Raw genomic sequence first — 10829 nt, 5'->3', positions numbered from 1 at the left:
ATTAAATGCTTTAGGAGATGAAAGTCAAATTCAACATAGATAACACAAAGATTTTCATCAAATAAGGACTTAGAGGAAAGTAGGATGCAAAATGGTGTCAAATCATTACCTTCAAAAAGCGAATTTACAATAGCACACATCTTACTTCTAACAAATTTAGAGTTTTCAATCTCTGCATTAGATACCTCAAATTTTTCATGCAATTGTGCTGAAACAGTAGGATAAAGATAAGGTTTTACCGTGTTCATCTACTCATCATGCTTGCACAAATAGATTCAGAAAATAGTCACTCTATAATTGAAGACTTCCATAGTCACTATGTATTTATCACTACTAAAAAAATTGTATTTTATGACACACATTCTAAAACGCTTATGCAAAACCGTCTTAGAATGTCACACGGTGGTAATTTTGTAAATAAAAAAACCCATTCTATAATGGTTTTGTGAAAATCATCTTAGAATGTTGTCATTCTAACATGGTTTTGTAAAAACCATCTTAGAAGACTATAATTCTAAGACGGTTTTTAAAAAACTGTCTTAGAAGATTTTTCATTGTTTTTAATATTTAATGTCTCTCTCGCACTCTCTGATTCTCACTCTCCCTCTCCGACTCCTCCTCTAGGGTGTCGTGCCAACCACCACCACTTTCACCCGATGACGGCAATGACGGACGTATGCATGGCAATTCTCCCCGCAACTTGGGGATCCCCGTGGGGACTGCCCCACTCAGGGCCCTGCGGTCAGGGAAAAATTCCCCACGAGGACGGGGATGGGGATGAAAAACCCCCCGTAACTAATTCGGGGACGGGGACGGGGACTATGCTCCCCGTCCCGTATCCCCGCGTATATAGAATTTTACTTATATACCCTTATAACTTATAATATGTATAGCATAAATATAAGGGTTAATATAGTATTTTACTAGTAAAAAAATATAAAATAAAATTATTATATATATAAGTAATATCTCACAAGTCACAAAGACACAAACATTACCCAAACCCTAAAACGTCGCATCAAACATTCAGACTTCGTTCCTTGACTTCCTTCTTCGCCTTCATTCCTTCTTCACTTCTTCACTGTTCGTTTCACTGTTTCACACTGTCTTCACCCTCTTCACTTCTTTGCTTCTTCACTGTTCCTTTTTCACCATTCATTTTTTTTTTATAATTTTTGACATTTTTTAATGTAAAATGGGGTCCCCGCGGAGAGCCGGGGAACAGGGATGAGGCAAAAAATACCCCCACCACGGGGAGTGGGGATGGGGACAGGGAGCAGGGTAAGGTTCGGGGACGGGGAGCGGGAGAGTACTCCCCGCCCCTGCCCCGTGCGGGTGCCATGCCTAGGCGGACGACACCAGCTAGTGCCTCCTCAAGTACATCCTTTTAATGATCTCGTACCTCCACACCAAGAACCCCGACAAGAGTTCTACCCAAACCATCGCTGCGGACACCAAGCTCTATAGCAAGGGAGCTTAGCGCCAACCACATGTTGGTTGAGCACCATCGCCGCGAGAAGCTAAATGAGAGGTTCATAATCTTGTGGTCGTTGGTCCCCTTCATGACAAAAATGGCAAGGCGCCGATATTGGGAGACACCATCGAGTACGTGAAGCAGTTGTGACGGAAGATCCAGGAGCTTGAGGCCCATAACCGCAAGATGACGGAGACAGAACAACGTTTCAAGCTCCATGAGGTAATTTTATTAAAATGTTTTCATTGGTAAACACAATTAGTAGCACTTTTTTTTAATAGTGTTTATAGGGTTCTTTAATTAGAGTTTATAAATTAAAAAAACATGTATTTAGGGATTAAAATGAGTAATTTTTAAATAGAGATTATACATATATGTATAGAGGCCAAATGAATGATTAAACCTATGTATATTTAGACCATAACACTCTTCAATGTGGAATCTCTAATGGATAGCAATTCAGAGGACGAGTAGCTGATCGAGTAAGGAGTAACAAAGGAGTGGGGTGACAATGATGGAGAAGAGGAAGGTGAGGATTGTGGAAAGGGTGGTGGAATGATGAAATATCCTTTGCATATACTTTTATATTTGTCTGGACTTTTGATATTTGTGAGGACTTTAATCATTTCAGCACCACTATTTAATGTGGCATCTCTGGCACTTTTGATATTTGTTTGGACTTTCATCATTTCAACACCATTATTTGCCCATTCTTTAGTAATGTTATTGAGCACCTCTTGCTTTCCTTCTTTTAGGATTTTACACCAAATACTGCAAGATATGATGTAATATGGATTCAATGGTGTATTGGTCATCTTACAGATGAAGATTTTGTTTCATTTTTCAAGAGAGCAAAGGTAACTCATCCTTTATTTGATTAATATCCTTTGCAGATCAAGTTATTTTGTTAATTTGGAGTCAAGGATTACATTTAAAATAATTTAATTTTGGCTAAGGAAAGGTTCCACACAATTAAGTATTTACTTGAGGCTTCAGCTTTGTCTACTAATAATTCTTTAGAATGCAAAGATATGGAGTGCATGCTTGATAAAGTAATCTAGTTTATTGATTATTTCTGCTCACCTATGATTCAAATTTTTTATTTTGATTCACATTTTCCATATATGTGATTTGCATATGCCTTGGTGCTTGCTAGTAATGTACAACTCTTGCATTATTGCAGTGAATGAGATTAGATAGTATGAAACTAGCTATCATTTCTAAAAGCATGTGTTATATATACAACTATTCATTATTAAGGGATTTTCCATTTCTATACTATCAAAAAATATTCTCATACTCGCACTAAATATTTAAATGGATTTTTTTATATGATAAATTGTACCTCTTATTCACAATTTGGCTATGAAGAAATATTTGATAATCTATATATTTTATCTTATCACTATTAAATATTTTGATGATTTGTAGCTTAAATTGATTATCCTTAACCATAAACTTAGGTTCATTTTATTTGTAACCTTGTTGTTGGATTCTTGCTATTATACCCATATCAATTGATTGGTGCAGTCAATAGTTTGTCTCTCTTATTTTGGGGGTTAAATCACATTTTGCCTGCCATTATTATTGTCCCTAACTTGAATTGAAGTCATAAAAATATATTAGGTAAGTCTCGTACTTTTTGGTAATTCACAGATATCTCTAATTTATTTGCTCTGTGCCTGATAAAAGTCTATGACATGTGTGTAGATTTTCAGGGGGTTGGCTTACATCCACATTGGTACCAAAGTTTGCCATAGAGATTTGAAGCCTCAAAATATACTGGTCTTTTTATATGTTAATTGTTGTTGTAGTGTGCGTGTGTGTGTACACAGGGTGTATCTGTCGAGAGAGCCTTTTTTATGTGGGTAAAGAAAGAAATATTGACCATTAGATCTTATCATGAATAATTGAGTTCTTAAAAAAAGTTACATGACCTTTTTAAGTGATTTTGTGACTTTAAGTTTTTATCTTAACCATTCATTTGAATTATATGATTGAGATTTTTTCCTCTCGCTTGATATGCGCCAAATATATATATATATATATATATATATATATATATATATATATATATATATATATTCAAATTCAATTCATTCTTAAAAGTGGTAATTGTTTCTGGCTTTGATATCATTCTGTGTATAATCCAGGTGAATCCTCTTACACACAAAGTAAAGCTATTTGATTTTGGATGAAGAGGGTCTAATCTTTACATTGTTTTGATTGTAGTCTTGTGTGTTGATTTTTTTTTATCTTGGTCTGCTCAACATCAAGCTGTGGAGCTTTTTTTTTATTTAAGATTTCTTTTATACCATATTAAATTAAATATTTGATTTGTTTTTCTTTCACTTTTTTGTGGAAACAACATTTTCTTTTGGAGTTTTTGGTCATGTTCTGTATGATTTCAACTAATATTTTAGTGAGAGTGAGACTACTACCCATCTTACAATATCCAAGATCATTTACCAACCTTCAATTTTGTCTCATCAGGTCGAAGGTGAAGCTAATATATCATACATATGTTCACAATTCTATCAAGCACCAGGACTTATATTTGGGGCCACAGAGTATACAAAGTTCGATTGATATGTGGTCAACTGGATGTGTTCTTGCTGAACTTCTTTTGGGCCAAGTTTGTGTCATTGATTTTTTTTCATTAATTATTGTTACTTCAATACTATATTGTATAAATTTGCCACGAAATGATGTAAATGTTTTCTTGATTATATGCCACCCATGTGTTATCTAAAACAATTTAAACTTTTGCAGCCATTATTCCCTGGCGAAAATGCAATAGACCAGCTTGAACATATTATAAAGGTACAATTGGTGTTAACATGTATTGCATGTTCCTTAGTCATGCCATCCTTGTCATTATAAGTCACCTTTGTAAAATTTTGTATTGTAGGTGCTTGGCACACCCACCTAAGAGGAAGTATGCTGTATGAATCCCAATTACAATGACTTTAGGTTTCCACAGATAAAAGCACACCCATGGCACAAGGTCTATAATTTTATCTCCTTCAAACAGTTGGTTTTTTCAAATGATCAAAAATGTGATTAACATGAAAACATTCTTGGGCATTCTAACACATCAAAAGTGTATGTAGATATTCCACAAAAAGATGCCTCCATAAGCTATTGATCTTGCATCCCGACTCTTATGGTGTCATATATCATTCCTTGGTTTCTCTTACCTTGAACTTATTTGACTTCAGATTAAGTAACCAAGTAGAAATGTGTGCATGCTTCACAGTTTTTGGCACTAATAAATTTGACATATCTAGTCAAATGAATTAATAGTTAAGACATTCTTTGGCTAAATCAATTCTAAGAACTTTGTCCAATCAATTCCAAAATTATAAAAAGGTGAAACGTGGTTAAAAGTTCAGAATCTTCATTGTGAAAGACTACCTATGCATTTTTCATGCTTTTGATTTGCTAACTTTTATACTTTATGGCTAATTAGATAGGCATTTTGAGCCAACATTATATATTAATAGTAAAATTCAAAATGTTGAACTTAAGAAGAGATATGATGGGTGTTGGTTGTGACTAACTTTTAATTATTCCTTATTTATGTAGTATTCATATAAGGTGAGTTTCTATTTATTTTATTTGATGTTGAGTTGCTAACTAACTTCACTTAAATATCTAGGCTTGCAAAGAAATGGAAAGAGCTGCAGACTAAGGTGGATTAACTACTTGAGGCCAGGATTGAAGAGAGAGGTGTTCAGCAAACATGAGGAAGATACAATCATGGCCCTACACCATATGTTAGGAAACAAGTAAGTAAGCAAGTAGAATATATATATTTTTTTTAAAATTTTAATGATTTCAAGTTTACTTACAAGTTTGAAGTTAATTTTGTAATTGTAGTCAGAATAATGATATAGACTTAGATACCCAATAAGTAGTGCAAATGGACATCATGTATAATTAACAATTAATTAGTTTATTAAATATATTAGACGCAAATATAGATATATCCACTATTAATTTAGTTAAAGGACATCATGATCTCAATCCAAATATTGTTACAAAGTTAATGCAGTTAAGAAACACAATTGTTGCAGTTGATTGGTTTTCTCTGCATATTCCTTCTTTTTATGGAAAAGAATAAGACTTTTATTTTCTGGCTTCTCTTTGGTGCTTGGCTCATGGTATTCCCATGTGAAATTCATTATTTAAAATTTTTTATTTTTTTAAAAAAGACATTCTAAGACAATTTTTGCAAAAATCGTCTTAAAATCCTCAATTTATTTTTAAATTTTTTTATTAAAAAAATTCTAAGATGGTTCTTTGAAAAACCATTTTAGAATGTTTGCATTCTAAGATGATTTTTGAAAAAAAAGTCTTAGAATCCTCCATTTATTTTAATTTTTTTAAAAAAATACATTCTAAGACGGTTCTTTCAAAAACCGTTTTAGAATTCTCAGTTTTTTTTTTAAAAAAATTACATTCTAAAATGGTAACCATCATCGTAGATGCGAATATTTTACGGCGTTGTCTATGACAATGGTTAATAACCGATTTAGAATGTCCTAAATAACCGACATAGAATGTCCAATATTTAGTAGTGTATGCAAACCCACAATGAGGAATAATATTTCAAAACAAAAGTTATGACATGACTAAGTTGTTAGATCAAACATTAGAAGCAAAACTGCTATGTATGTAACATAATTCCAAAGAAAAGACAATCAAATGACAAATTGAAAAGCGCGGTATTCTTTCCAAACCAGTGTTAATGACAATTGCAAATTATGATAGTATTTCCATATCACAAAGAATCTGACTAACCTTTGTAGGAATTGCATAATGTGGGCAAGTAATTTTATTGAGGAAGCTTTCACTTTGCTATTTGGTTTCTGTCCAGAGCACCCCTTCAAGCTTGGAACTCTAGAACTTAAATAGTGCCCAAGATTTATATGGTTCAATACTTGCCCTGAAGACAATTGATGTTGAACAAAAATTAATGGAGTGCAATTTCAAGAATAAAGTAGTAGTACAAACTCAAAGAAACACACAATGAGGCAAGAGCTTTTTAATAATGATTGAAACAAGAAGGATTATATTAAAGAGCAAAAAAAGAAGAAGAAAAAAACACCGAAAAAGGATATACTTCCTAAAAGCTACTTAGTGGCTTTGACCACTACTTGAGAACTCCTGTCAAGAGGAACATTTATATGCTGAAAACAATCATCAGCTATAACTATTTATATGCTGAGAACTCTTGTACAAACTCATTTATGCATAATATCACAAATTCATGTTCTTTCATGATGTTAACCTTCTTTCTAGATTCACACTGTACCACTCCCCATGCTTTGACAGGTACGGCCACAATAGTCTACAAAGCATAAATTTTATCAATATACATAACTCACGACTTTAAAGAATAAAGATAATCAAATAAGCATACTTCGTATGGTATTAAGACACTAGTTGCATGTAAACTTGGTAACTTCAACTAAAGTAATTATATTTGACCATTGGAAGAAATGTTGAAAGTGAGGGGGGAAGGAAAAATATGAAGCTTGGAACTTCAACTAAAATGCATTTTGTTTACCTTGCAGTACCTTTATCCATGAGGAGAACTGTTGTTGCAATTCAGAATTATCCTGACTAAAGAAAGAAAATTCTTTAGTTATAAATGGACAAAAAAAAACAAGAGCAATTGAAAGTTGAAATAAATGGTACAAACTCAACATTTTCACGTGATCATTGTTTACAAGGAAAGTAGCACATTTTTTTTCTTCTTCAAAAGCATAACCCTAATTGAATTGAAACCTAAGTCCAAATGCAATTAATTAGTGCAAATAAACATCTAAAGAGGGAATGAAAGTACTCACCTCCAGTAGTTGGCCTAAAGAGAACTTGTTCTGCTTTCCTTCCAATAAAGTGGTAGAATAAGACTTGACCACTGCATGCAACTCCTTGAGATGTCCCCACTTGGGTTGCCTTAACATACCTAATGCAAAAATTTAAAAATTTAGAGAAGCAAAAGTGTTGGATCAAGTGGCCTCGGAATAATTAAGAAGGGGGGGGGGTTGAATTAATTATTAATGTGTCTTGACTAATTAAAAATTTATCAGGCGGTTAGTCTTTTAAATCTTTTGGCAAGAGGGAGAAGGAAGAATCAAAAGAATTCTCAGACGATTAGTCCTTCGAATCATTTGGCAAGAGAGAGAAGGAATGAAGAAGAAGAATAGCACAATTTTTTGGCCAATAAACTTTTCTTGAATAAAGAAAGTATTGAACAAAAACTCTTAAAAGAATGCTTTGAATGAATGAAAGAAATCTGAAAGTTGTCTCTTTAAAATTCGTGTCATGGTCACATATTTATAGTCATTTGATGACTCAAGTTAAAAGTTTATGACTGTTGGCAATTTCTTTAAAACTAGTCACTTTAAAAGTTGTGACTCTTTTGAAAAACTAGTCACTTTAAAAGTTGTAACTCTTTTTGAAAACTAGTCACTTAAAGGTTGTGACTTTTGAAAAAAAATCTTCAGAAACAAGTCACTTTAAGAATTGTGACTTTTGGTAATTTATTTTTTCAAAATAAGTCACTGGTAATCGATTACCATCATAGTGTAATTGATTACACATTAACAGATATGACTCTTCATGTTTAAATTTGAAAATCAAAACGTTTAGAAACACTAGTAATCGATTACAAGTATTGTGTAATCGATTACACAAGTTTGAAATGATTTGAAAATGTTTTATCACAAGTTGTGACTCTTGAAATTTGAAATCTAAAGTTTTAAAACATTGGTAATCGATTACATGATTATGATAATCGATTACAGCTTTGTAAATCCATTTGAAAAGAAAGTTGGCTATTGGTAATCGATTACCACTGACTTCTGGTAATCGATTACCAGAGAGTAAAACTCTTGGTAAAAGATTTTTCTTTGAAAAATTCCTTTGAACAAAATTGCGCTATTTTAAAAAACTCTTTTAATACTTATCTTAATTAAGTCTTCTCTTGAATCTTGATTGAATGACTCTTTGATTCTTGAAACTTTCTTTGATTGAACGACTCTTGATTCTTGACTTGAGTCTTTGGCATCATCAAAATAATCTTGGAAAGCATTGCTTCCACAATGTCCCCCTTTTTGATGATGACAATCCTGAAATCAAGAGAATACATGCAAGTTTTGTTTTGTCCCCTTTCTTTTTGAATTTATGCTTAATTTAAGACTTTGTAAATATAATATCTTGATTTCTAAAATACTCATTTTCTCTCCCCCTTTGGCAACATCAAAAAGGCCAAAGTGCGTTAAAATAAAACATACATAAATAATTCTAAAACATACATAAAGCATACTACCAAATATAAATATATACCACTAGACATATATCATCAAAATAAATAAGTTTAAAACACATAATCATAAACAACTAAGAGCAAATAAATATAATCACCATGTTTAGTCATAATTAACTAAGTGGCAAATACTAAAAAAAAATCCCAAATGTTCAGAGAATAATGTCATAAAAACATAATGTCATAAATCATTCTTAAAACATAATAAAAGTATGTGTATTAAACAAGTCATAAGTCATCATAAAATAAAACAAATCATTTGTCTAAATCACTAGCATCTAGAAGTCCTAATTCTCTTCTGATAATGTAGAAAGAATCTTTAGGTAGTGGTTTTGTGAAGATGTCTGCGAGTTGGTTTTGGGTATCTACAAATTCTAGAACATAGTCACCTTTTAGGACATGATCTCTAAGGAAATGATGCCTAATTTCTATGTGCTTGGTTCTAGAGTGAAGGACAGGGTTCTTAGATATATTTATGGCGCTTGTGTTGTCACATTTTATGGGAATATAGTATAATACAATCCCATAATCAGATAGTTATTGTTTCATATCAATCATCTAAACATTATTTTCTCTGAAACCTATATGCTCAATATCTTTATCATGCTTATGCTTGATAACACATTTTTCAGAATAAAAAAATACCTTATATCTGAAAACTCTTATATAAAAATAAATATATATATCATAATGGATTTTTGAAAAAAAAACTTCATGAATGACTCTTAAGTAAGTAATTCACATATCATTTTAAAAATCATGCAAGAATCATAAACATCATCAAATATTTGTTTTAAAAAATAAACTTCATGCTTTGAGAAAGAAAAATAACTCAATCAAACATATAAGCATAAACTCATAATAGCAATCAATCAAGATAAACAAATAAAATTTTGTTAGTCATCATATAACAAGTTAATTGAGAAGAAAATTTCAACCAACTTAATTTAAAAGAGAATGGTTTTGATGTTACCTTTTTCTTGATTTAAGTGCCTAGATCTTCAAAGATGGAAGTCAGACTTTTACTTTTTGCTTAATCTTCTTGAGAGATGTTCTTATTGCTCTCATAGTCCTTGTATAGAAGGTTAATCTCCTTCTCCGAACCATCGGATGAGTCATTGTCATCCCATGCAATATACGCCTTCTTGAATCTTCTTTCTTCATGACTTTTCTTCTCATTCTTCTCAGGCCATTGCTTGTTTGAGGGGCAATTTGCTTTGATGAGACCAAGTTGGTTGCGCTTGTAGCATCTAAGAGTTGTAGAGTCTTCTTGGAATCTTTTTCCATGGTTGAAATTTTGACGCCACTCGATTCTTCTCTTCTTGACAAATTTGTGAAACTTCTTCACAAAGAGTGAGAAGTCTTCTTCATCTTCTTCTTCTTGTTGTATTGAGGAGGAGGCTTTGAGTGCTATGCTTCGCTTCCTCTTGTCGGTTTCTTCATTTTGATTTAGTCATTGGAGTTCCATCTCATGTTCCTGTAATTTTCCAAAAAGAGTGGCAAGAGTCCTCTTGTCGGTTTCTTCATTTTGATTTAGTCATTGGAGTTCCATCTCATGTTCCTGTAATTTTCCAAAAAGAGTGGCAAGAGACATAGAAAAAAGATCGTGTGTGTGTGTGTGTGTGTGTGTGTGTGTATGTGTGTGGCATGCCTTTAGTTAAAGGATCAGCAATCATCAACTTAGTGTTGACGTGTTTAATGACCACTTTCTTTTCTTTAACACATTCTCTTATGGCTAAGTACTTGATGTCGATGTGCTTACTTCGACTTCCATTTTTGTTGTTTTTAGCCATAAACACCGCAGCAAAGTTGTCACAATACAACTTTAATGGCCTAAAAATAGAGTCCACAACTCTAAGGCCAGACATGAAACTCTTCAACCATACACCATGCGAGGTAGCCTCAAAACAAGAAACAAACTCAATCTCCATAGTGGAAGTAGTAGTTAAGGTTTGCTTGGCACTTCTCCAAGATACAGTTCCACCAGCTAACATACAAATATAACCAGATGTTGAT

At 32.7% G+C, this 10829-nt stretch overlaps 1 pseudogene; it reads left to right on the top strand.

The window, feature by feature from the left end:
- Positions 1-1660: 1660 nt before the first annotated feature.
- Positions 1661-4689, top strand: LOC114410651 (annotated as a pseudogene).
- The last annotated feature ends 6140 nt before the right edge of the window (positions 4690-10829 follow it).

Source organism: Glycine soja, chromosome 4, assembly GCF_004193775.1.
Source record: "Glycine soja cultivar W05 chromosome 4, ASM419377v2, whole genome shotgun sequence".
In the NCBI taxonomy this organism is placed as follows: Eukaryota; Viridiplantae; Streptophyta; class Magnoliopsida; order Fabales; family Fabaceae; genus Glycine; species Glycine soja.
The sequence above is the reverse complement of the archived record's forward strand: the minus strand, read 5'-3'. Positions and strand labels throughout refer to the sequence as shown.